The sequence below is a fragment of the Triturus cristatus genome, chromosome 9, assembly GCF_964204655.1.
Source record: "Triturus cristatus chromosome 9, aTriCri1.1, whole genome shotgun sequence".
NCBI classification, from domain to species: domain Eukaryota; kingdom Metazoa; phylum Chordata; class Amphibia; order Caudata; family Salamandridae; genus Triturus; species Triturus cristatus.
In genome coordinates this window covers 407,537,795-407,564,634 of record NC_140592.1, presented here as the reverse complement: position 1 = coordinate 407,564,634, position 26,840 = coordinate 407,537,795, and positions in this window count along the sequence as shown.

Sequence of the window (26,840 nt, the reverse complement as noted above, 5' to 3'; positions counted from 1 at the left end):
TCAGCTTTTTGTTCATTGGCAAGTGCCCAAAAATACTATCTCTGTTAGACATCTTATAATCTACTTTCCCTAACAAATAAAATACACTACTTAAAATACTACAAGAAATACCATATGTAGCTGGTAAATGGTGATAAGTAACACCTTCTGAAACAGATGCAGGTAATTGCATGCAGACATAGCAATCCCTCACTTCCATTGTCTTCACATATTCATATAACAGTTTTGAAAAAACATTACTAGAAAAATTGTTAATTGACCTATCTTTGTGTATGTAACTAGGAACTACCTTTTGTGAATTCTTTTCTATATTAGTCATGTTCTCATCCATCCCAAATTCAACCTTAAAAGTAACTAATAAAACTAAAACACCCCAAAGAAGCATTAATATTCCAGTACAACAGAAACACATCCTACACCACCTTTTCAGGAAGGCACATCTATTTGGGTTATTCTCTGTGTTAGCCATTCTGCTTTAACTTCTACTCCACTACAGTGATTACAGTGATTAGTACTTTTCAAATCTCCAACGTCTTATTCCAAACTCTTCAGCTTCTTCAAAGATCTTTCTGTTCACTCAGTCCAAGTGAATCCTTCTTTCACTCAGTTCGGATACTCATCATCTTTCACTCCAGTTTCTTCAACATCAAATTGTATCAGATCTCCAACACTCGATTCTTCAGTATCTGATTCTTCTCTGATGTCAGTCAACAATACTTTCAGAATTTCACCAGTTTCTTCCTCAACCACTTTTCTCAAGACCACTTCCGGATTATCTCGAGTCACTGTTTCTTCTTCTCCTCCTTCAGACAGTGTCACATAAGACCATTCCGGTGATCTGTACTTTTGGTTGGGTCTTTTAACTCTTTTTATTTCCACTGGTTCTTCTGTACTTTTTGATTCTCCTTCTTCAGCCTTTGAAGTTTGACTGGATACTTCATTCACTTGTTCAGCTTCCGGTGTATTTGCTCTTATTATCCTGTATCTCAGTCTTTTCACTCTGTTGTTAGGCCAACGATCTCCTCTCACAACCTTTTTAGGCTTCGCTTCTTTGACACTTTTCACTCCAATCGAAGTTCTTTTCCTCAGAACTCGACCTTCTGTTTGTTCATTTTCATCATCCGATTCTATTTCAATTGCCTTTTGCTTTCGTTTCTTAGCAGTTTTCTTTTCTTGCACAGATTCTTTCACCACTATTTGAGACTTCCCTACTTCTGTCCCTCCTCGGGTCTCCGACACGCAATCTTCTTGCTGTCTATTTGTCCCTTTACCTAGCTCCTCATGAATGCACCCTACACCTCCTCGGGGGTCTTCCGCAATCTGTCCCTCTCTATCTTCTTCTGACCCTGTTTCTTCAAGAATAATCTCAAGTAGTTCTTCAATCTCTTCCTCCTCTTCTGATTCAGGAGTAGTTTCTATGTGCTTTCTCTTTTCTTTTCTTTTTCCACCACTGCTACTCGAAACTTCAGGCTCTTTCACAGAATCAGAATCTGCTCTTCCTTCTGATACTCGCAGTGAATCTCTTGAAGCTCTCTCTGCTCCTTTTCTCACTGATTCTGTATCTTCTGATCTCCTTTCCGATACTCGCAGTGAATCTCTTGAAGCTCCCTCTGCTTCTTTTCTCACTGATTCTGTATCTTCAGGATCTTCACCATCACTGGAATCTGACTCTTCATAATATTCTTCACCAGTTCCCCATCTCGGGCTGGGAATTCTCAGAGTATGACTTGCGTGTATCCAGTGTCTCACTCCAGCACACTTTACAGCAGTCGTTGTAATCAGAATAACTTGTCTTGGCCTTCCCCACCTTGGAACCAAGCAATTTCTTCTTCTGTGCACCTTAATCCTCACCCAGTCTCCTGGACTTAGATCATGGGCCTGCTTCTTCTCAAGTGTGGTAGCTTCTTCTCCAATCTGGTGAAACACAGAATGAACTGCGTCAGCCAGGCCTTTACAGTAATCCAAAATCATGTCATCAGTTATTGCCATCAATTTATTCACAGGCACAAATGCATGGCGCATAGCACGTCCCATGATTATTTCATGTGGACTCAAACCTGTAGTTCTGTCTGGAGTAGATCTCATAGTCATCAAGACTAGAGGAAGAACGTCTGGCCATTTCATGCCAGTGGCTAAACACATCTTTCCAATTCTGTTTTTGATCGTGCCATTAATCTGCTCAACCACACCAGAAGCCTCTGGTCGGTATGCACAATGTAGCTTCTGTTGTATTTTCAATGCTTCACAAATTAAACTAATGAGTTCATTTTGAAAGTGTCTGCCTCTGTCAGATTCAACTGTGACTGGAAACCCGAACCTAGGAATCAACTCCCTCAACAGTAATTTTGCCACTGTTAATCCATCATTCCTCCTTGTCGGATAGGCCTCCACCCACCTTGAAAACAAACAGACTACCACTAGAACATACCTTAGTCTGTTCACCTGGGGCATTTCAATGAAATCAATTTGCATTCTTGTGAAAGGACCTCCTTCTCTGCCAATTGTTCCCAGACTCACCACTGTCTTTTTCCCAGTGTTAAATTGCTGACAAATTAAACATCTCTGACAGATGCTTTCCGCAATTGCTCTAAACTTTACATTATACCAGGTCTGTTTAAAGGACCTAATCATCGCGTCCCTCCCCAGATGTCCCTGGCCATGATACATCCTTGCCATTGACGACAAAATTGAGTTTGGCATCACTGGTCTGCCATCTCTGTAGACCCAAACATGGTCTGTTTCTCTTGGAGCACATCCTGCTTTAATCCAATCTTGTTTTTCCTCTTCTCCTGCCTCATCTTGTAACTGTTTCACTTCATCCCATGTTTCTAAGACATTAGTAAACATCACAGAAAGAAAAGACATTTCCTCCATCCTGTCCCTGTTAATTGATAAATTCATTTTTGCACAATACTGCGCCACATCGTTTGAGTATCTGTTGCCAACAGTGATAAAATCTTCTCCTGAAACATGTGCTGCACATTTTACAACCGCTAACTCCTTAGGCAGCTGTATCGCCTCAAGCAATTTTCCAATCAGCTCAGCATTCTTTATTGGAGTTCCACCCGATGTCAAGAAACCCCTCTGTAGCCACAATTGGCCAAAATCATGCACCACTCCAAACCCATACTGACTATCAGTCAACACAGTTATTCTCAAATCCTTCCCGATCTCACAAGCTCTTGTCAATGCCACCAATTCAGCAACTTGCGCAGATTTCACTCCTTTCAACGGTGATGCTTCCATAACTTCTGAAACCTTGCACACTGCATATGCTGCACATAACACACCATTTTCATTTCTCAGGCATGATCCATCCACAAACAGCACATGATCATTTTCAGGCAAAGGAACATCCTTAATGTCTGGTCTCGGTTTCGTACAGTATTCCAGCACGTCCAAACAATCATGATCATCTTCCATTCTTATACCCACATTTTCAATGTCTGGCAAAAGTGTCGCTGGATTCACATTTGTACATCTTTCAAGAGTCACATTCGATGCTCCCAGAATAACTTTCTCATACTTAGTCAGCCGACTATTTGACATATGCTGAGTTCTGCTTCTTGTCAATAGAATTGCCACATTGTGAGGTACGAATACCCTTACAGGATATCCCATTATGATCCCCTCACTTTGCTCCAGGCTTCTGCATGTTGCAGCCACAGATTTTAGACAACCTGGTAAACCCACAGCTACAGGGTCAAGTGTCGATGAGAAATATGCAATAGGCCTTCTCAATTGCCCATGTTTCTGGATTAACACTGAAAGTGCACATCCATTTCTCTCACTGCAGTACAGTTCAAACTCTTTTTCATAGTCTGGCATACCCAGAGCTGGAGCTTCACACATTTTTGTTTTAAGCTCTTCAAATGCTGCCAATTGTTCTGCATCCAGATCCAAGGGATCTGTCATGTCACATTTTGTCAATTTAATCAATGGCTTTGCTATCAGGGAAAAATTAATTATCCACTGACGACAATACCCCACCATACCCAGGAACATTCTCACTTCTCTCTGAGTTTTTGGAGCTTTCATTTCTCTGATTATTTTAATCCTGTCAGTAGTCACTTTTCTGAGACCTTTCTCAATATTATGTCCAAGATAATGCACCTCTTTTTTACAAAACTGCAATTTGGCTGGGGATACCTTTAACCCTCCATCTGCCAGATGATTCAGTAAAGCTATGGTATCCACTTCACAAGCTTCACGTGTCTTTGATGCCACAAGCAGATCATCAATGTATTGCACTAGCACTGAGCTTTCAGGCATGATCAAACTTTCCAACGATCTTTTCAATAACTGATTGAATATCGAAGGACTCTCTGTATACCCCTGTGGGATACGACACCATGCTAAAATACGCTGGCCAAACCTAAATGCAAAAATCGGCTGGCTATCATGATGCAATGGAATTGAAAAGAATGCATGACACAAATCAATCACTGTGTACCACTCAGCATCATGTGGAATCTGATACAGAATCACTGATGGATTTGGCACGATAGGACAACATGCCACCACAATCTGATTAACCTTTCTCAGGTCCTGTACTATCCTGAACTTACCATTAGGCTTTTTCAGTCCCATTATCGGTGAATTACACGGACTACTCAATAGTTCTCTTAGGACTCCTTGCTGAATCATTTTCTCAATTATAGGAGTTATCCCTTCGATTATTTCTGGCGTCATTTTGTACTGAGGAATGTTAGGATATGCAATTCCCTCTTTCACTGCAATTTTTACTGGATCTACATTATTCATCAATCCTACATCCTCTCCTGTAAAATCCCAAACTACTCTTTTCACTGTGTCTCTCAGCACTTGAGGTAAATCCTCCAGATTGAACACTGGAAAGGTACCAATTAATTCACTTTCTCTAGTTTCTAAAGTCATTCGATAGAAAGCATCATCATCTGGTGTCTCAAAAGCTATTCCATCTGGTGTACAGAAAATCGTGCAGTTCATTTTGCACAATAAGTCCCTACCTAACAAGTTCACTGGACTCGTGTCACAGACTATAAATCTGTGCATGTCTGAAAATTTCCCTATCTGTACTTTCACTGGTTCCGTAAGACGTGTTCTGATCTGTGTATTAGCTACACCAACTACTTGGATTGCTTCATCCGAGAGAGGAAGATTTCTAACATCTGTTGACCTGACAGTTGATCTCGTCGCACCTGTGTCTACTAAAAAAGTAACACCCTCTTCATTTATTTTCGCATCCACAAATGGTCCTGCCTGGTCTATTTCTAGAGATGCACCAAGTATGCACTCTTCTTCCTCTCCTCGGCACCGTCAGTAATCACCTTCAGACTCACTCCCTTCACTTTTTAACAAGTACTGCTGTACCTTGTTAGTACGTCTTTGTTTGTTTACCTGCTCATCATTGAAGAATCCCGAATCATGACTGTACCTTTGTACCCCTCTATTCTGCGGTAAAGGTGGTTTTGGCTCTTGACTCTGCTGCTGTTTCACAACTTTCTGCTGTTGTTGTTGTTGCTGCTGATTATTCCCTTCATTCTGCACCTGTTGATTCAATAATTTACCCTCATTTAATGGTGGATTAGGACATTCCGATCTCCAGTGTCCCAGTTGGCCACAGTTGTGACATGGGAACTTTTTCTTTGCTTCCTCAAGACTTCCCCTTCCCTTTCCTGTAAATCTCGGTCTATTCCCTGTATTATTTCCTGGATTATTTGCCTGTTCCACCAACTGTGCTTCCTGTGGTGGTTAGCCAAAATATCGACTTTTAAATTTCGACCTACAATAATATCGTGTTTTTAATATCGTAGGTACAGAATATCGAAGTCAAGAATATCGATGGACAGAATATCGATCCCAAGGTAAGTAATATCGAAGTTAATAATATCGAAGTAATCAATATCGATGTAAGTAATATTGTAAGTAAAAATTTCGATGTCAATAATATCGATATTTATTTAGTGTAATGTCATTTAATATGTATTTTATTTGTATGTTAAAGATTATTGTAATGTATTTTAATACATTTAAAAATAAATGTTTAGAGATTTATAATTATTTTACATTTAATTTAGCGTTTTAGTATCAGAGCGGGTTGTGGGTTTATAGGGGAATAGGGTGGGAAGTAATTTAATTATAATTAATGAATTAATATGTATTGTTTAATTGGTATTTATGAATAATTAATTGGTAATTAATTAATAATTGGTAATTAATTGATTAATTAATTGTTAATTAATTATTAATTGTACAATTATTTTATTAATTGGTTAATTATATACATTATAATTATTTTATTATTAATATTTATTTATTGTTAATTAATTAATTGTTAATTAGTAATTAATTGGTGATTTAATTTTATTAAGTGATTAATTGATAATTAAATTAATTATGTGATTTTTAATGTGTAGTGGGTTGTGGGTTTATAGGGGAATAGGGTGGGAAGTAATGTAATTATAATTAATGAATTAATATGTATTGTTTCATTGGTATTTATGATTAATTAATTGGTAATCAATTAATAATTGGTAATTAATTTGATTAATAGATTAATTAATTTTTAATTAATTATTAATGGTAAAATTACTTTATTATTTGGTTAATTATATAAATTATAATTAGTTTATTAATAATATTTATTGTTATAGTTAATTAATTAATTGTTAATTAGTAATTAATTGGTGATTTAATTTTATTAAGTGATTAATTCATAATTAAATTAATTATGTTAATTTTTATGTGTAGTGTGTTGTGTGTTAAAGGGGGAATAGTGTGGGATGTAATTTAAATTTATTTATTGAAATATTTATTTTACATAATTGGTATTTAATAATATTGTTTTTTTTAAAACATTGTTAACATGCAATTTTTTTATAAGAAATTATTGATTTGGTTATAATGTTAATAGAATCACTATGCTATCTAGTGCTTTCACAACTGTTTTACTATCTGGAGTGGGAATAGTAATTTTTACCCCTACGCTATCCAGCGCTTTCCCTACTGTTGCACTCTCTGGAGTTGGAATAGTAATTTTTACCCCTACGCTATCCAGCGCTTTCCCTACTGTTGCACTCTTTGGAGTTGGAATAGTAATTTTTACCCCTACGCTATCCAACCTTTTCTCTACTGTTGCACTGTCTGGAGTGGGAATAGTGAATTTTACCCTTACGCTATCCAACACTTTCCTTACTATTGCACTCTCTGGAGTTGGAATAGTAATTTTTACCCTTACGCTATCCAACACTTTCCCTACTATTGCATTCTCTGGAGTGGGAATAGTAAATTTTACCCTTACGCTATCCAACACTTTCCCTACTATTGCACTCTCTGGAGTTGGAATAGTAATTTTTACCCCTACGCTATCCAATGTTTTCCCTACTGTTGCACTCTTTGGAGTTGGAATAGTTATTTTTACCCCTACGCTATCCAACGTTTTCTATACTGTTGCACTCTCTGGAGTGGGAATAGTAATTTTTACCCCTACGCTATCCAGCGCTTTCCCTACTGTTGCACTCTCTGGAGTTGGAATAGTAATTTTTACCCCTACGCTATCCAGCGCTTTCCCTACTGTTGCACTCTTTTGAGTTTGAATAGTAATTTTTACCCCTACGCTATCCAACCTTTTCTCTACTGTTGCACTGTCTGGAGTGGGAATAGTGAATTTTACCCTTACGCTATCCAACACTTTCCCTACTATTGCACTCTCTGGAGTTGGAATAATAATTTTTACCCTTACGCTATCCAACACTTTCCCTACTATTGCATTCTCTGGAGTGGGAATAGTAAATTTTACCCTTACGCTATCCAACACTTTCCCTACTATTGCACTCTCTGGAGTTGGAATAGTAATTTTTACCCCTACGCTATCCAATGTTTTCCCTACTGTTGCACTCTTTGGAGTTGGAATAGTTATTTTTACCCCTACGCTATCCAACGTTTTCTATACTGTTGCACTCTCTGGAGTGGGAATAGTAAATGTTACCCTTACGCTATCCAACACTTTCCTTACTATTGCACTCTCTGGAGTTGGAATAGTAATTTTTACCCTTACGCTATCCAACACTTTCCCTACTATTGCATTCTCTGGAGTGGGAATAGTAAATTTTACCCTTACGCTATCCAACACTTTCCCTACTATTGCACTCTCTGGAGTTGGAATAGTAATTTTTACCCCTACGCTATCCAATGTTTTCCCTACTGTTGCACTCTTTGGAGTTGGAATAGTTATTTTTACCCCTACGCTATCCAACGTTTTCTATACTGTTGCACTCTCTGGAGTGGGAATAGTAAATGTTACCCTTACGCTATCCAACACTTTCCCTACTATTGCACTCTCTGGAGTGGGAATAGTAAATTTTACGCTTCTGCTATCCAACACTTTCCCTACTATTGCACTCTCTGGAGTTGGAATAGTAATTTTTACCATTACGCTATCCAACACTTTCCCTACTATTGCACTCTCTGGAGTGGGAATAGTAATTTTTACCATTACGCTATCCAACACTTTCCCTACTATTGCACTCTCTGGAGTTGGAATAGTAATTTTTACCCCTACGCTATCCAACGCTTTCCCTACTGTTGCACTCTTTGGAGTTGGAATAGTAATTTTTACTCCTACGCTATCCAATGTTTTCCCTACTGTTGCACTCTCGGGAGTTGGAATAGATATTTTTACCCCTTACGCTATCCAACATTTTCCTTACTGTTGTTTTTGTTGAAGTTGGACTAGTAGTTTTATTGTGTCTGATATTAAATATTTTTTGTAATATTTTAGCTATTGTAATATATAATTAATAATAAAAAGTATTCAAATTAAAATTATTGATTATTATTTGCTATATGTAATTATTTAATATTTATTAATGTTATTGTTTTATGTGTATAGATGTATTGGTAATTTAAATAAATATTTAATACTTTATATGTTACAGAAATTATTATTAAAAGTAATTATTAAGTAAGTGTATATATTATATATTATATATATGTTTAATTAAAGTTTCATTTAATTATATATATTTATTATAAATTTTACATATTATACAATATATTTAATTATGTTTGTTTGATTTATAAGTATTATTTGGTTTATTTTACATATATTTTTAAACTAAAAAAAAAACGATATTTTTGAATTACGATATTTTTGATATCGATATTAAATTATCGATATTTTTGTACTTACAATGTTGTAGATAGGATGTCGATATTCTTGACCACGATATTTTTGTTGCGATATTTTTGTAGGTCGAAATTTTGTCTTTCGAAATTATGTCATACAATCGCTTCCTGTCTCTCTGCAACTTTCACCTGTGCCCACATTGCTTTTTCCTTCAGCTTTCTTTGCTTTGCTTCAATTTCATCACTGAAATATTTTGCATGTCTCAGAATCTCATCCACTTTCTTACTCTGCCAATCCACTGTGTTTTCACGAATTCTCTCACCAATTTCAGGTCTAAGGCCATATACAAATCTGTACACAAAATGGCTCAGATCTTTGTCACCCAGGTGTTCATCTCCACTGAATTGTTTAAAAGCCAATATCAGCCTCTCATAAAAAGCATGAACTGATTCCTTTGGTTCCTGTTGTGTACGATCTATCTTAACCCAATCTGTCTCTTTTGGGGGAACTTTACTTTTCAGGTATACCATCACCTGATCATACTTCCTCATCACTTCTGGATCTGGTGACCCTGTTCTTGGATTTCTTGGATATTCCTCACTAGGCCAACTCACAACTATTTTACACTCAGTCCACAAGTCTCCTGGAACAATTATGTCAAACAAACTATTCAGGTCAACCCACAGCACTTTCGACAATTTCACAAACCTGTCTACCTGCCTGTACCACTCGACGGGCTTTTCTCTCAATCGAGGGAAATCATTCGTAAATGATAAAATATCTTGTCTGGTCCATGGAACATGTACATACCCTCCTCCAGGTATTTCTCTCATAGGAAACTGCTCCACTGGTTTCTCTGATTCTCTCACTGGAAATGCTGAATAGGTTGTTCTATCTTCAGATTCCTCTCTCTTTTTATACCACCTATCCTTCCACTTTTCTACATCACCCCATCTACGCAATAATGCCACCATTTCCTTGATCTGTCCTGTTCTACCAGAAGTATTCAAATTCTCTATATCCTTCTCTGTGAAATCCATCCTATACGTTTTCTGTAAAGCCTTTACTTTGTCAATGTCAACTCCTTGGTCATTTGCTATCGCTCTCAGTCTATCATGTGTATGTCTGGCTCTCCATGTTATGTTCTTACACATAAATAACAATTCACCATCATGGTGACTTTTCAAAATTTCTGTCGGGATTGTTCCTGTCACTAACTCTTCTAATTCTACTCGTAATTTACTCACATCAACAATTTGTGGATCTTTGTCTTTCTTCTGAAGAACTCTCATCCAGTCGTTTAGGTCATCAACTGTTATTTCTGCTGTCTTCCCCACTGGAACCCCCTTTTTCTGTGGTTCTAATATTGGCATCCCTGAACTACTGGAATCACTGATTTCCATAAATTCGCTATCTCTGTCATGCCTTGTTTGTCTCAGGTCACTTTTCTCTGTTCTTTTACCTGAATCTCCTGAAGGACCAGCTGTACCACCTGGAAAATATGGAATCACCAGTCCATTCTCACCTGACTTTTGTCTGTCAATCACAGGAATTATCGGACCTATAGTAACTGGTACTGTCACAGCTTCCATGTTCATCGTTAACTCTCTAATCTTTTCAGTCAGTTCTGTTGTCGTCTTTGCTAATTGTCTGGCATTTCTGGCATTTTCCTCTCTTATGGAATCACTATTTCTTGATTCAGGTGTCATTTTCCCTTTCTCAACTGTATCTCTTATTGGAGAAATAACTGGTGTACTGTCTTCTGATTCTGATCTATATGGAGGTGGTCTCTTGTACATCATGTCATTTAAAATTTCATCTTCATACTCTCCATACCTCCTCCTTTCTGTCTCAGAAACTCTTTCTTCTGCAGGAGCAGAAGCTTCAACTGTTCTCATTGGGTATAATCCCTCTGTCATACAAGCTTCCCGCCATCTTTTCATCCTTTCCTGATGTGACTCACTATCATGTCTCCTCCCAAACATGTACCTGTGGTACCCTCTAGACCTTTGCTTTTCTCTGTCATGAACCTCTTCTTCCCATTCCACTAAAGCCTCGAACTGCGTAGGTCTCGGCTTCGGGTCTAAGCACAGCATCTTTTCCCGTAAATTTCTCAACACAGCCATATTAAATGAACCATGTTCCGGGAATGCTAGAACACCATCTTCTTTAGTATACCTTACCCAATTCTGTAACCATACACAGGTATGTAATCCATATTTTGCAACCATGAAGGATGCAGGTGTTTTCGGTGGAGGCAGTAACTCACCCTCTCTTGTCTTAACCTCTTTATCCTTACTAAACCATTTCTTAACTTTTCCAAAGAATGTCTTTTTCTTTTTCTCCTCTTGATAATACATTTTAGCTAATTCTTATTAAAACTCTCTACTTTTAAAGATTTGCAAACTTAATTCTTGTTAACGCACTAGTCCTAGAACGTCTACGTCACTAAACAGCTCTACCAATCCTTGCGCGACTCACACTAACGCACCAATCCTAGCGCGAACCCTTCTCTGAGTCACTATCCAATCAGTGCGCGAACCTCCTGACGTCAGCAGCCGCTGCAGTCTCTGTCTCCTGTCTCTGTCACTCGTCTACCCCTCCTTTACAAAAACTCTCAGTAGACTTCGTATGTCAAAATTTTACAAAATCTGTTAGTCACTACATAAAAACATTTCCATTGTCTGCTTCGCTAACCACAGAATAGTAAAAGAGAGTCTATTTCTCAAGAGTCAACAATTTTACATACATCTCATAACTGTTTCCTCTAGGACGTATCCAAAAGAGTCTTACAATCAATAAATGTATATGCATTCACGCACAATCATACGAGTGAAAAAAATAGTACATACACACAGAATCCTGCTTCTTGAGAACAGCGCACAATCTGCCTCTGCACAGAATTATAACTCACAATAACCAAGCAGCTTACCTCTGCCCAGTTCTGCAAACAAGCTCAGAGAATACCTATTACTCCTCCCGCAATAAGCTTTAACGGCAATCCTTACGGATCCCTGGGACTTAAGACCAGAGTTTCACAGAAAACCTTCACTACGATACACACTCCTTATATACCAGAAATTTCTAATAGTAACATACAATGTCACTGATTCCGAACCCAGACAATGAATGAACGCGCAACTTCTATTGTCACACGTAATTCCTTACAATTCCGTCTTTCCCGAGAGCAGCATATACACCTTTCTCTGCTCTACTACGGAACTGCTTCCAGCTTCCAAGTTCCAGAAGCACTACATTTAACTCAACATGACGACTCCAACATTTAGTATTAGTACATATACCAAAACATCGAAATAAATCAATAATCAATAAGCTAGTTTACAAGCAATCTTATCTTATCTTATCAGATCAAGACAACCATCTAAAACCATCCTCTGCTACCAGAGAATCTGATGCAGATCGGGATGATAAAATTATATCCACTACCACAGATAGAGTAATCTTTACAGTTACACGCACATACATTCATCATACACTAGGGCCCATTTCACTTACATATGCTCCGATACTCTACCAGCAGCAAACCCGTGGAAAGAAAACACCTAAACACCCTACATCTGCATCTAGGCGATAGGACCAGTTTTAGTGGCTGTCCAACATAATATAAACAATCTATAAACAATAATCAATAATAATTCAATAAATGACAAGGAAAGAAACAACCAACACCATGTTCAAAGTTATATTGCTTTATCCAAAATTAGTCAGAATGAAATCAGAATAAATCATTTCTCATAGTTACCTATTCTAACTAGTGTCAGAACGGGTCAGGACCAGTCTCTTGAAAAGTCTTTTCAGGATAGAGTCCTCAGCATTGGTCATCTGCAACGCAAGTTCACGCAGCAAGGCGACGAAGGAAAGAGTGGGGAGAGCCCTCCCTAAGCTAACATTTTTATACCATAAAATACAATGAAAACCCACATATAAAATTTGTATCACCAAGTAAGACAAGAAGGATGGGATGTATCTTGACTACATCCTGAGAAACTCCGCTCAAGAAAAGTCTTAACTACAAAATCCTCGGAGAAAAAACTAATTTTGCAACAGTTCATGTTTGTTTCCTCCGACAAGCCAGCTTTCGCACAGAGTTCTCTGAGACCCATTGTCTTCCAAGGACGAGCATTACTTTTGGAGATCCTCCAAGCTTGCTGATGTCCTCCCGGAAATTTCCTTATAAGGACTGCCGACAATTTCTCTGTTAGCTGAACACCGGCAGGGGTCTCTCTTGATACACCAAAATTTCTACGCCTGAATTACATCTCAGCCAGGCTTCAAATTATTCTCGGAAGGCCTCCATAGGCCACAATAGACCATCTTTAATCAAAGAGACAAAATAAAGATTACTACATCATAATGATTAGACAGTGTTAACCCCACTAATACCCTTATGTGTATGCATTTATCTAGCTTTGCGACATACAGAGCATTAATTCAGACAGCGTTTTGTGCTCAAAATAAATAGCACACAGCAACGTTTAAACATGGAAAACTTGCACGTTATTGTAAAACAAATAAAGCACAGACACGCTAACCCATGTGTAACCTCCTTCTGTGTTAAAACAAACAGGTTGGTTAAAAAGACACACTTGCACAAGACAAATAATTAGTTATTAATTGTTAATAATTAGTATAACGCATAGACATGCCAGAGCTTCAAAAGCCCCAGAATTTTCTAACAGAAAACTCTGCTCCAGCAAAGGATATGGAGATCCATTGGTTGGGTCTGGTCTCTGGCCTCCATTGGGGTCACATCTGGGCCTTCTCTGAGACATATCTTTCAGTGTTCCTTGGATATAGGGGTGAAGGGTTGTTTTACTTTTTTGTGGAATGTTGATATGCACAGACCTGGTGCCTGCCTAACTGTCGCAGTTTTCCCTTTGGGCTTACCAGAACCCGGGTAGACACTCAGGGCAGGTATATAATCATAGTGAGCACAATATATAGAGAGGCTTTGGTCATTGGCAGTGTCTATGCCCCCTCCTCTTGGGCAATCATTTGTTGATGGTATCCTTGGTTTGTGGGGGGAATTGCCAGAAGGTCTGGCTGTCATTGGCGGTGATTGGAATGACGTTATGTCCCCAGAGATAGATAGCATGCAGATGGAGGTGGAGGGTGTGCCCAAGGATCCAGATTGAGGCCTCTGGTGGCTGCGCTGGGGTGGGTGGATAGATTGAGAGATTATCACCCGGAAACACTGGCTACACACACTACTCCACAGTCCATAGTTCCTTTTCTCGGCTAGACCACATGTTTGTGCCTTCTAGCCACATACATCGAGTGTCTGGGATTGATGTTCTGCCGAGAGGGCAGTATGATCACTCCCAGTGGCCCTATGGCTTCACATTGGTCCGAGGCCTCCCCCCTTTAGGTGGTGGCTCTCACCTTGGCATTTGAAAAATCTGTCTTACAGGGCGCCTTGACAATTTATTCCTCCCTTAATGTCAAGACCGCTTCCTAATATTATGGTAGGCCTTGAAGCCAACACTTAGGGGCGTTGATATTAGGTTTTGTGCAGGCAAGCGTCAGCGCAGGGCCCAAGTGTTGTTCCAACTGAGGTGCAGATATTGAACCTAGAGACATGGGGTCACGGCCAGGGCAGTGGCATGGCGCGGCCCCAACTCAAATTAACCCAACAGAAATATAAGTAGGAGCTTCTTAACGAGGCCAAGAGTGCCGTCAAGAATCTCAGAGCCACATATACCAATGGGGTGACATATTCAGTAAAATACCTCATAGACTGTGTCAGCTGTCCCAAGCGTTAGCCCCAGTGCCGGTCGTTCATGATGGGCGGGGGTATTGTTGTCGGGTCCTGAAGAGGTGGCACAGAGCCTATATACACAGAGGGAAGTCTTGACTGTGGATCAAATAGTAGACTTTATAGATGCCCTGCCCCCTAAGGCCTTGTTGATGCCCGTCAGTGCACAGTTAGATGAGCCACTCACAGAGGGGGAATTAACAATGGCCCTCACTGAACTGTAGCCTGGAAAGGCTCTTTGGCCCAATGGTTTTCCTAGCGAACGTTTTAGGGCCTATGTGCTGCAGCTGGAGACACATCTATTGAGTGCGATTCACACTGCAATCGAAGACTGGAGACATGCGGAAATTGTGGTGTTCCCAAAGCCGGGGCGCCCACCACAGGCCCACTCCTTGAATCATCCCATTTCTCTCCTCAACATCAAGGATAAACTTCTTGCCAGGGTTCTAGCCGACAGACTGATGACATATATGCCTGACTTACCCAGACCAGGCTGGTTTTATGCCCCGACGTGCCATGTGATATAATATAACCCGTGCTCATAATGCCATGGCTTTGGCAGACCAATTGGGGCAGCCTGCAGCGTTGTTACTGGCTGGCATAGATAAAGCTTTCAATACCTTGAGCTGGGAGTATCATTTTACGCTCCTTCGGCGCTTGAATCTTGGGCCTTGATTTCTTTTGAATATATACGACTGTTATATACTGATCTGACCCCATCAGTCCGCGGGGCTGGCACAGTTCCTGCTCCATTTCCTATTGGGCATGGCACTAGGCAAGGCTGCCCATTGTCCCTTTTACTGTTTTACTTGGCTATGGAGCAATTGGCTTCCTGGGTCAGGGTAGACACCCTGGTGAGAGGATTTGGGTGGTCTGCTGGGTTATCGGACAGAATTGCATTATTTTCTAATGATATCCTTTTCATCATGACCAATCTCCCGGTGTCGGGACCCGAATTTTTCAAATCATGCGGGTATTTGACGAGACCCCTGTACTTTACATGAACATTATCAAGTCTGTTCTGGTGTTGCTAAGGGGTTCGCCGAATGATATGGGGCAGGCATCGGAATTGACTTTGGCGACTGCAGGGTTTAAATATCTTGGAGTGTTTGTCTTGCCGGCTCCTGCCCTCTCCTGGGATCTTAATATGGCTCTGCTGCTTCCTCGGGTCAGAGAAGAGGTTAAGTCCTGGACCCTGGTGCCGTTATTTGGTAGAGCCTCGATCTTTAAAATGGTCTCCCTGGCTCAATTCTTTTACCAACTCCAAATTTCCCATAGACTGTTCCCCCTACATGGTTTTGCCAGATTAATGCAACATTGAGACAATTCTTGTGGGGTGGAGGTGCATCCTGTATAGCTCTCAGGACTTGCTTCCAATCCACCTTCTGCAGGGGCTTTGCCGCTGCAGATGTTCAATCATACTACATTGCCTCCCACCTTCAAATCCTGAATGACAGGTGGTATACTCCAAAGAATGACCCAGCCTATGCCATGGTGAGAGGGGCAATGGGTGATATTTCAATTCTTCATTGACTGTATGGTGGGTCAAAGATGGGTGATTTTCCTCCTGCGACCATAGTACAGGTGCAGGTGTGGAAACAGTCCCTTTACAGAATGGGCTGGTGAAGACGCCTGATGCATGAGACACGGTTGTGGCAGGGCACTCTCCTCCCGCAAGTAGCTGGGCTGCGAGGCTTTCAGAGATGGGATAACATAGGTATATCCACAATTGGTGACATGCATGGCACCATACTTAAATAGTTCTAGGAGCTCCAGTCTGACTTCATGATGCATCACACTCAATTTTACGAACACCTGCAGCTGCAACATTCTATATCCCCATAACTGCATGATCTCTCAGACCTCTCGGAATTTAGTCTGCTTGAAGACAAGTTTTCAATGGGTGACCTAGGTAGTCATAACATTTAAAAAATATATCAATCTTTGGTTACAAACAGCTCAACAATGCTGTCTACCCTCCAAGCGGCGTGGCAGTCCCACATTAATGACTTAATGATGCCAACTGGCCGAAAAACCTAGAGGCCTCCCGAGGCACGGCAATTTCCCCTTACCTTTGAATAATTAAATTGAAATATATGCATAGAGCATATTATATGAGGAGCCTATGGCAAATGGGTCTTTTTGAATCCCCTGTATTCTTACGGTGCGAAGCCGAGGAAGGCATGCTTATACATACCGTGTGGAGCTGCAATGCGTTGACATGATTCTGGAGGGGAGTAGTGTTCTGTTTGAGTGAGGTTCAGGCATTGGTTGCACTGCTTTCCCTAAAGCTGCTTCTTCTCCATAGCACTGATGGGATTTGAGGAACCATAATAAATGTAATTTACTGTTTCTTGGGCTCACTCTAGCAAAGAGAGATATAGCTAGACAGTGGAAAGCCACCACACCGCCGTCCCTGGTGGCATGGAAATGTGGGATGGATGTCTGTATGGGACTAGAGATGGCGGTGTTCCGTGCCAGGGGTTTCCCACAAAAATCTAAAAAAAATTGCCAGAGGTGGGAAGACTACGGGGCTCTGGTTCTGGAGCAGGTGCACATGATTGAGGCACATCTAGTTGCTGAAATTAGACAATATGTCCAAGATATGCAAGAGACTGCACCAAGACTGAGACAACTGTAGAGGAATTTAAATGATACATTGGGGTGGTTTGTTGGGGACACTAGTGCTCTTTGTGCATATGTTTAGGTTCTGTATGGTTGAGGGTTTACTCCAACAAAATCCTATGGCTGTATGTGACCTGTCTGGGCCGATTATTTACTTCTTTGCTGGGAAAAACCCAATAACGTTTGTTATATAAAGAATACATAGGGGCAGAGTAGAGCATCAGGGCGCCCACCTATATTTAAGGCAGGCCCTTAATCGGCTTGGGGAGGGGAGCTGTGCAGCCTCCTTTCCTTTTGAATAGGATTCGTCCACAGGGAATGGAGTCCTCAGTGCCTAATAAGGCATAGGGCGGGTGGCTCACCATGCACTGCTAATTTCTCCATATATTACATCACTCATAACATCTTCTATGAATTCATTGATAATATCACTGCAACATTTGCAATGAAATTATTGCAAAAACTATGCATGGCGGTGGTTGGGAGTAACATAGGTATAGAGCTGTGATATGCAATTTACTGGTGGGGGGGCCACATCTGGCTCTCCTGACCTTTACATGCAGCTCCCGATCAACAGCTTCACTGGGCAGGGGTTAACTCAACACTGCCCTGACATCAACCAGATATCACATTTACACTGAAGTGTGTCACTGAAGGTAACTTATAGTTAAAGGAAGGAAGTAACTAGGGTGACCTGCACCGCCTACCTTTGGATACACCTTCATTTCTGGGGCATCATGCTTAAAAAGTATGATGTTGTCTCTTCAATAATCTAGGGGAGTGTTCCTCAATATGCTCACCTGTTTCATCTTTGCACATCAGATCATGTCAGTGCGTTGTAGACTAAAACTTTGATATGTATAATTATAAACCAACATTTCGGTAACAGCCCCTCCACCCCCCAGCGCTACCGCAGGACAACAATACCCATTGTGGACTGGGAGGTCAAACATTTGTGGTGTGCACTCTTTGAGTGGCCTGTGTTCCCATTAAGTCCCATTATACATGACCAACATCATAGTCAATTTTACTCATCACTGGATAAGGTTTTGTACAGCACACATCCTGAAATAACGTATTTCAAGGTTAGCTTACATGTGATTATGATGGAAGAGGCGGCAAGTGAAATTCAGCATTTGGGTAGGATCACACAATTTGGTCAAGTGGAGAAGCTGAGAGGATCCCCCACCTTTCCTGGTTTCACGTTGTGCAGTTCAGCCACCAGATGTACATGCTTCACTTCCTCTACACCCACTTTACCAGCCCCAACCCACCTCTCCAACCGCAACCCTGCTGGCATCAGCACAGCCCTCATCCACATCAATTACCATACATTTTGGGCCCTTGGAGTTTCATAGAGATTATCCATGTCATGGACTTTTAACCCAGATCTGGCTACTCCTCTTCATAAGAGACAATATTAGCAATTAGGTATGTAGTGCACTCACTCACCATACATTTTGAGTCTTCATTTAATAAGCCAACATGTTATGAAGTGGTATAGTGTTATGAGCCATATACAAGCATATGGAGATGAGTGACACCAGTAATATTAGACACACCACATACTGCAGACACTTAATCCACTTTTTTTGGAGCATGAGCATTAGGTAAAGTCATTCTTAGGTATGTTTACCAAGGTCCCGCATTGCCCCAGTGTGTGGTGCCTGACCAGTTGTCAAACCTTTATGTGTAGCAGAGATCGCTGTGGATGAAGTTTTTCTGGACAGCGTCACAGGGCCTACAATGATTAGTGTGTTTTCAGTTTATAATCTAGTTGAAAGGTGATGCACAACATTTCCTAGTTCAGTTCACAGGTTTGGGAATGTTGATAGATTCTATGTCATATATCTATTGAGTGTCTGATCACAATGTAGGAGTTTGGACCCTCTCCAGGCCATATTTACGTACCAGTTTGTGGTGGTGGTATGGGCTGAGTGATCCATGAAATTGGCTCCCTGCAGGTGCAGCGACCTCTGCTCTAGTGGATGACTGTTTTCTGACCGTATGTGGTGATAAAAGGGAAGAGTCACCAGACTTTGCTAAGAAATGTTGAATATGTGCCACTTGTCAGCTATTTACTCAATAGCATGTACATGCCAACAGTAATGATAAGTGAATGAGGCACATTATTTATTGTCATTTACCATGTAAGATAAATACACTAGAAGCAACGGCTCACTGATTTGGACTGAGGAATTGGAAGCTGCCATGACTATCACAAAGGATTCTGAGACTTGTAATGCAATGGACAAAATGAGACACATGAGTGTCTGACTCACCATGCAATTTGCACATACTTGGACCAACATCCATAGTCACATTAGTAGTGTATCACAGACATTTATCATTTAATTTCATTGTTGTAATCATCACATTTTACCTGCCATCACATCAAGGTCTATTGTCACAGGCAGCCCATGCAGCCGTCAGGGGGGGGAGACATAGGCGGGTTTCAGTTTGGCCACCAGGAAAAGCTCAGGCCACCTCTATCCTGCTGTACTTCTCCTTCCCCGCCTCGTCTCTTCCTACCACTTCTTCTTGATGTCTGTGACAGTACTGACCACCTCCCCCAATGCAGTGACCTGAGTTGCCAAATGCTGCCAAAGGGCTGCCTTCTGTGTGGCACTGCTGCTGCGTGGTGTAGACCCTGCTGTCTTTTGTGGTGCCTCACTATGAACAAGCTTATTATGGTGGTCTCCTCATCACTATAATTCTTCTTCTTCCTCAGTGGTAGCATGGCGGAGGCAAGGCACAGAGCAGGCAGGTTAAAAGTCTGTGTGGCCAAACCATGGCCTTGAATGTGTGCTGTTTTTATGTGGTTTATAGTGCTGAGATTGCAGGTGGTGTTGATAGTTTGCAGGTGTATGTAATTACTCTTACTCTGGGATTTGTGCAGAATGTCTGGCCCCTAAGTGCAAGGCTGGGATTGGCTGTTGAGCTAAGGAATTTCACCCAGAGCTGGTTGGGGTTGGTAGGTGCTGTGACAAGTGAGTCAGGTGAAAGCAAACGTCCTCTGCCCGACTGCAAAAATTCTGCCCCGACTGGAGATTCCGGCCCGGGTGCAGAAACTCCACCCCAAGTGCAGAGATTACTGCCCCAGTGCGGTCATAAAGATACTACTCGTAAATGCCCTTTGTGAATACCGAAAGTTGTAAACTTAGACTTTTAGTCTAAGTTTACCTTTGTGAATACCGAAAGTCATAAACGTATACTTTTGATCTAAGTTTACCTTTGTGAATCAGTCATATAGTAGCATTCCAGAATTCAATATCTACGGAAATCATTACTGTTGCTTTCTTTCTTTACTCTTACTATATTTAATTTCATTCACTGTTAGTTGCACACTTTATATTCTTATCAAACTTTCAATAAAATTCCTTTTATGTTGTTTTTAATTTCTTTCACATATTGTTCGTGTTTTCTTTTCCTCTTCAAGCCTTCACATTATCCTAACGGTTTTCCTTAAAGGGTGTCTCTGGGGCATTTGAGGATACTAGAGCCTGCAGTTAGGATCTCAACGAATAGTGGAATAATCGCGGTGTGATTGGATTAGACAAAAAAAACTCTGCGTTGTACAAATCACTCACCAGGAGATGAAGACTTAATAGAATTCTAAGGGACTTACAGATGCTGATGAGATGTATGTGTGTGTGTAGGGGTGGCAGAGAGGTATCAAGTAGTCCAAAAATACCTATCGGGTTTTGTCATAATTGGTCACAGGAGTGAATCTCGCGATTTCTGATCCAGCCCAGGTTTTCACGACTGCTGAGCGCCGCATTCAGAGCGAGGGCGAGGGCGGGAGCGAGAGCGGGTGTAGAGGACGCCGCTCCGCTCCTCGCTGATTTTACGCTCTCATACCGATTCATCTTGCCGAGCCCATTAAGGCCGTGCGGCGCCCCCTGCGGCCCCCGCTGTTGCTCCTGCTCCTGTGGTTGGTATCGCAGACATCAGAACTTGCTTGGCGGAACCCGGGCTGCCGGTGTAGCCTGTGCCTGTGCGTGTAGCAGGTATACGGAGCTCTGTTGGGAGCGCGGCAGTGGTGGAGAGAGCAAGCCTGAGGAGCCGGGCCAGAGTGAGAGCAAAAGGCAGAATGGACGCGGCGACTGGCCCTTGATACCTTTACCCAGCATATTATTAGCCAAAACAAAGGCAAGTGCGAGTTATATGCCTTCAGGTCAGTTTTAATTACTAGTGCTTGCCGCATTTTGTGAAAAGTTTACTGTTGAAGGACCAAAAGGTTAGCATATACCAACGGCAGTACCCTAACATTAACTGTGAAAGTTCGGCTATATACCAGAGCCAGGGACGAGACTGACTGAGATTTAAATTAACGCCACAGCTTGTTGAAAATATAAAAAATGGGCCCAAAGCGTAAAGTAAAACAATGTAAGGAAGCCAGGGAAGACAGGGAAGATAATCTGGAGACGAGTGAGATACTAGCGGGATCAAGGTCATGGGAAGAGAGTCAGGAAAGCCAGGCCTCCCCCGAGGATACCAATAAGGGACAACTCAGGAAGAGGAAAATTAAAAGAGTGACAAAACAAGCCCCGCAAGCCAAAAAGGGGTGTACCTCAATCTCAACTACGAAAAAGAACACGGTAACTACAAACCCCATTATGGACTTTGTGGGCAAACATTACAAAGTATCAAAATTACCGGTAAACAATCTGGAAACTGAAGAGCAGCCTCGATCCAAGAATGGAAAAAATGTAGAAATGGAGGAAATAATTCAGGTGGAAAGAAGCAAGGGAGGTGCTTCAGAAGAAGAAGCGGAAGAAGAGATAGAGGATCACCTGTTAATAAATTTATCACTCCTGAGCCAAAATCCTGTAATGGCGGCACCACGGCTATCATCATACCCCAACTTATTCTCCCAGCAAATGGCAAGGAACGAAGGGCCAACAGGAAGGGAAAGCATTGAGTCCAGTCCTATTTGTGGGGGAACAGTTAACCAACCCCTACAACAGTATGGGGAGAAAAGTTACCAACAGGACATAGAAAAGACAGGGAGCCAATTAAGATATGAGAGAAACAGCCCCCAGGACTAGGATTTATCGGCTCCAGCTACGTCATCAATATTGGACTTACTACTAATGCTACAAAAAACCCTTCAGGGAATTTTAGAAGTATCAATGCTGAACAATGGTGTACTAAATTCCCAAAAGACAATCCTAAAAAAAATTGAACAAGAACTATCGGCAATAAAAGGGCAAATGCCTTGTATGATAAGCCCAGTAGTGACTTCCCAAATAACAGATCAAAGCGTAGGGTGTGTGTTGAATGAACCACAAGAGCTACCAGATAATGTGTATATATCCAAGAGACCAATGCTGGTAAAAAGGAGATGGGAACATGCAAGGGTCCGCACTCAAAATAGGCCAAGTAAAAAGAAGGTCCCGCAGATAGCGGTAAAAGGAAACAAAAAGAAAAAGGTAGCAAAGGAAAAACTAAATGTTTCGGCCCAGACCTTCGTACCATTAAGACCCCTAGTGTCAGATGCTAGAAGGAATACACCAACTATCCAAAAGCCGGATTGCGGCAGTAAGGCCCCAAAAGAGATGGCTCGAAAAATAAACCCTGTAAATCAGAAAATAACAACCTGTGTAAAGGGCCAAATACAGAATATACAGAGTTATCAGGCAAGACCAGTACAACCATATGAGCAAGTAGTAGGGACCCCAGGGAGGGAAGGGAGTAGGCAGCGAAACATAGCGTCCCCAGAGAAAGGTGGGGGGACGGGTAAAAATAAATGGATATATTTGGAACCGGTGCACACAGGCCATAGGGTTAAGAACCCAAGGAAAACTAATCCCTTAAACAGATCCCAAGTTTTGTCAATCTTCTCTAAATGTATAAGCCTGAGTGGGATTGGCTCAAAAGATCTGAGACAGGTAGGGTTTTTAGAAAGCATAAAGGGCAGGGAAATAACAAAAGTATTACTATATTCAAACTTAGTAAAAAGGGCAATTGTGGAAGCAGCCAGAGAGATATACCAAGGGGGAGTAAGGGTGATTCCAGAAAAGGACCTGAGTGAAGAAATACAATCGGGAAGGAACTTCTTAAAATACCATGCAGGCCTAGGGAGACGTCAGGTGTGGCTGCATAAGGGCAACGAAGAAGAGAGTAGCTGCCTGAATGTAATGATAAACAATACAGTAAAGGAGGACCCGTGGGGGAATTGGAGTCAAATAAGCCCCCTAGATGACTCCTCGGAGAGGTTCCTGGAAGGAGCGGGCGAGGCTGGAGGCTTAAGTGAGATAGAATAGGAAGTGGGGTTGCCGCAATGCCTAAGTCTCTTATCTTGGAATATAAATGGGCTAGGCAATGAGCTAAAACAAGAACAGATAAAGTTGTATGTAAACAATGTAGCAATTGCCTGCTTACAAGAGACTTGGGCATGTGGCGAATCCCCTAGCTTTGAGGGTAACCATCAATGAAATCGCCTGGCCAAAAGACAAAGATATGGCCACCCCTCGGGGGGAATTATGACGTTAATCTCCACAAAAATTTTAGGTAACGTTGAAACATTAAAAATAAATTGTAAATGGCTATTGGTTTGTAGGTTAAATGTTTTGACCTTGGATAAAAAGTGTGAAAGGATAATTGTGATGAATGTCTATATGCAGTGGGACAATATGGGAGAATATGTAACTGAGATGAAGAATTTTAAAGAGGACATAGACTCCCTATTAGAAAGGTATCCCTCTGATGTTTTGTTAATTGCGGGGGACTTTAATCACAAGTTATATTCAACGAAGGCGGATTGTTGGCATGCAGAACTATTGGATGTCTATGGAATTAAGTACGCCAGTTTCCCAGTATGTGACCCCTCGAAACAGGACCTAGATCTAGTTAATTACCTAGGGGAAAAGGGCCTATTTTGCTTAAACGGCAGATTTAAAACAGACAGCCCGGCAAAGAAGACCTTTAAAAAAGGGGCACAAAATTGCCCAATCGATTATATTTTTACACTAGCCTGGAACATGCCTTTGGTGCAAGAGTTTAAGTTACACCAAAATGAGGTTAGTGATCACAATGCGCTGCAATTAGCGATACAAGGGGGAAGGATGGAACCCAGAGAAAAAGTGATTCCCCAAGAAGTAGAATATCCTAGACGGGCAACAACAAGACTAACAGATGAGTACCAGGAAAAGTTAAAGGCCTTCCAATTAAAGATTGACTTGGAAAATTCTGGGCGAGTAAACTTGGAATGGTATGAGGAGAAGATAGCTCAAGTAGTCCAGTGCCTTAGAGTAAATTTAAAAAAGAATAATAGGAAAGGCACTTTAAACCGGGCAAGTCGAGTAAAATGGTTTTCAATGGACTGTCAAATTAAGAAAAGAGAGATAAGGGCAGAAGCCAGAAGGCAAAGGAAAGAGTTTAATCAAGAGAGGCAAATTCACCTCACTAAATTAAAACTTGAATTTAAAAGGATGGTCTCCGATGCAAAAAGGGCACATAAAGAGAAATGCTGGGGGGATCTACTGGAGGCCATAGAGACTAAAAATTTGAGACAATTCTGGAAATTGGTAAAACTAGCATCGGCCCCACAAGTTGAGGAAATGAAGTGTGCCGTAAGTGAGGCAGCCTGGGATAAATACATAAGGGAGCTGTATGGACTACGTACGCCAATTGGGGACACAGAGCCCCAAGGGTGGCACGAACCTGCAGAAAATTTTAAAGCAGACTTTTCGGAAGAGCAGGTAGAAGCTACAATTAAAAAATTGAATTTAACTCGGGCCGCAGGACCGGATAATCTCCCAGCGATAATATTAAAATCACATACAAAATGGTGGGCAAGGTTCCTATCCCAGCTATTCCAAGTAGTATTGATAGAAGGTAAAATGCCATCAAACTGGAAGGACGCAATAATAAGGCCTATTCATAAAAAAGGCAGTATAGGTGAACCCCAAAATTATAGACTGATAAACCTCCTGGATATTGGAGAAAAGGTATTTGCGAAAATTGTCTTAAATCGACTAAATACCTGGGTCAACGAGTGCGCAATAATACCCGTAGAACAGGGAGGGTTCAGAGAAGGACACTCTACAATTGACCATTGCTTCTCCCTATGGGCATTGGCAAGGAAGTCAACGGAACAGAACGGAAAGCTCTGTTGCTGTTTCGTTGACTTCCGCGCCGCCTTTGATTCAGTGGACCGGGAATGTCTCTGGGAACTATTAATTAACAAAAATATCCCAAAGGATCTGCTGATCATATTAAAAGAACTACATAGAGGCACCTGGGCCCAAGTAATTAGGGATACGGAGGGGTCACTAACACCAAAAATACCTATTGAAAACGGCCTAAGACAGGGCTGTGTACTGGCCCCCCAGCTATTCTCCATATTTCTATCTGACCTACCTGAGGGCTTAGAAGTGGAGGGCAGTGCCAGCCCCAGGATGAATGGTAAAAAGGTACCGTGTCTCTTATATGCGGATGACTTGGTAATAGTAGACCAGACGGAAATAGGCCTTCAAAGGAAGTTGAAATTTTTTAAGGAATATTGTGAAAAGAAATTTTTAACGGTAAATCTAGATAAGACGAAAATTTTATGCTTCGGGAAAAAAGCGAGCAAGTTTAATTGGTTTCTAGGTGATCTTAAATTAGAATCTGTAAATGAATACCGTTACCTAGGTGTGTGGTTTGATAAAACGTTAAACTGGCACACACACCTAGAAGCCCAAAAAGCGAAGGCACTAACAACAATCGCCGGGCTAAAAATGTTTAACCGTGACTATGGGGATATGTCCCATCGTCCTCTATTAAAGGCTTTTAATGCAATGATACCATCACAAGTACTCTATGGTGCAGAGATCATTTATTTGAGCGGTAAAGATATCTGGGACCTGGAGGAAGGAAAATGCTTGAAAAACCTTTTATCACTGCCCCCATCAGCAATGATCCAAGCTCTAAGATTAGAAATAGGAACAATAGCGTGGGGAGTACAAGTACAAGTAGCAGCGATTAGATTTTGGAAACGCCTGGAGAATGATAATGGACAAAAAATTGCATATTGGTGCCGTAACGAGATCCAACAAAGTAATTTAAGTTGGGCAAAAAGGTGTAGTAAGAAAGTGGTACAGGCCGCTGAGAATACAAAAGTGGTCCTATGCCGAGAGTTACTCAAGATAGAATGCACAAAAAAAGAGCTAAAGTATAATGGTCAAGAAGTATCTAAAAGGGCAGACAAGGAATACCTTAGTAAGAAAAAATCAGTAAAGTTTATGATGAACTCCTGGGTAAAGGAAAATTGGTTCCCTTATTTGGATATTTTACCAAATCCATGGTATAGACAGGAGATCCTAAGGCTCCGCATTGGGATTA